This window comes from Octopus bimaculoides, chromosome 1 (assembly GCF_001194135.2).
Source record: "Octopus bimaculoides isolate UCB-OBI-ISO-001 chromosome 1, ASM119413v2, whole genome shotgun sequence".
NCBI classification, from domain to species: domain Eukaryota; kingdom Metazoa; phylum Mollusca; class Cephalopoda; order Octopoda; family Octopodidae; genus Octopus; species Octopus bimaculoides.
This window is the reverse complement of record NC_068981.1, coordinates 80,723,734-80,725,890: the sequence shown is the minus strand read 5'-3', so window position 1 is coordinate 80,725,890 and position 2,157 is coordinate 80,723,734.

Sequence of the window (2,157 nt, the reverse complement as noted above, 5' to 3'; positions counted from 1 at the left end):
TATATCATCATCATCATCGTTTAACGTCCGCTTTCCATGCTAGCATGGGTTGGACGATTTGACTGAGGACTGGTGAAACCGGATCCACCCAAACAAAAAACAAAAGAGCACAAATATGCATGCAAAATATACCAAAGAAAAAACATAAAAACATAGAAATACACATATATACACGCAGATATACACACGTATATGCGTGCGTGTTAATCTATCCATACACAATAGAAAACTAAATCTTTACTACAAGAATTTAATCTCCTCTACTACTTATACTAACCCCAATTATTCAAATAACTCTGAAGGCATGCTCGGTCTCCCATACCGTTTATGGCTTTCTGGGGTTTGGAATCATCTGCAAAGATTTTCAATGTAGAATGTTTGATGACGTCTATTATGTCATTGATGTAGATAATGAAGAGGGTGGACTCAACACAGTACCTTGTTGGACACCACTACTGACTTTGGCTGAGCTGGATCGTATTCCGTCAAACACATGCTGGGCTCTGTTCGTCAGGAAACACTTATCCACTGCAGCACCTTTCCACGGACTCCAATGTTGGACAATTTCTTCAGCAGGATTTTGTGGTCCACTCTGTCAAATGCGTTGCTGAAATCAAGATATATGACGTCAGTGTTGGAGCCTTCTCCCAACGCTTTTAAGATGTCATCAAAATGGTGCAGAAGCTGCGACAAGTAGTCCCTGCCACCACGGAAACCATGCAGGCTGGGGTTCAGCAGATTGTTGTCTTCGAGGAAGTGTGTTATTCACGATCTCACCACCCTCTCAAATACTTTAATCATATGAGTGGTGAGTGAAATCGGACGGTAGTTCACTGCAAGAGATTTGTTTCCCTTTTTGAACACTGGAACGACAGACTGAGAAAGAAAATGATCAGGAATGTAGTCTGCATCAAGTAAATTTCTCCAGAGCTCAGCAACATGGGGTGCAATTTGATGTCGAGACATCTTCAGGACAGTGACCGGAAACTTATCGGGACCTACTGCCAGAGTTGTGCTCGATCTTATTTATTTCTGCTAGGATATCAGGAGCACCAAAAGTTATGTCAGATATGGCTAGTTGAGGGTTTACATCACTGTTACTAGTCAGATCAACCGTATTAGCGTTACTGAAAACAGAGCAGTATTGTCTCTGCAGTATCTCGCACATGGACTTTGCATCATCATGTAGAGCATTGTTCTCATCACCCAGAAGACCAACATTGGAAACAGCATCTTTATGTTTTTTGAAAATGAAAAGAACACTTTGGAATTGAGTTCAATTTTCTCAATGGCCCAATTCTCTTCAGCTGCTCTTTGTTTGTTTATGATGGTCATCATGCTTTTTTGGAGGCTGTGTTTTTTCGATTCGAGTGATGTAATGACAGTCGAATTGGTGTATTGTTGCTGATTGATTTCCTTGTTCTTTTTATTTTTCTGATAATTGCTCTTCTATTTCTAGGGATTTTGCACTTAGATTTGTATGCTGATCTTAATGGAGTATGTTTTGGGCATATATTTGTTACAGTATCTACAAATGTCTGCCATGATGTGTTTATGTTGGTGGTAGCGGGGGAGAGGTGCGTGCGAGAAGGCCCAATCAACTTGTGAAAGATCAAGATTGATCGCATACCAGTCTGCGTTATGAAGATCCATAGTGTCAAATCGATGGGCCGGAGAGATGTCATTGGATTTGATCTTTGGGTGGTAGAATCTCAGATCATAGAGAACCATGTCATGGTCTGAGAGTAGTGGTGTTTTTTTCCACTGCAGTATTGTGGATAGTGTCAATGTGGTTACTGAACATTAGGTCCAAGGTGTTTTTGTGACACCTTGTTGGTTCGAGAATGAGTTGGGTCAGGAAAATCATCCATGAAATCAAAAAGCAATTCGATTGCTTCTTTATCAGGAGTTGTGGTGGAAAAACCTGGTTTCAAGATGTTTGTGGACCAATCAACACTGGGAAGGTAGAAGTCCCTCATCATTAATATGTTGACAGTATTACACTGATGGATGAAACACTTAATACGGTTGAGGCATTCCTTGAAGCGTAGTAAAGGAGTTAGGGGTGGCCTATAGAGCATAACTACTATCAAATATATACATAATATATATATAATATTATGTAATATAATATAATATTATATGTATATATACATG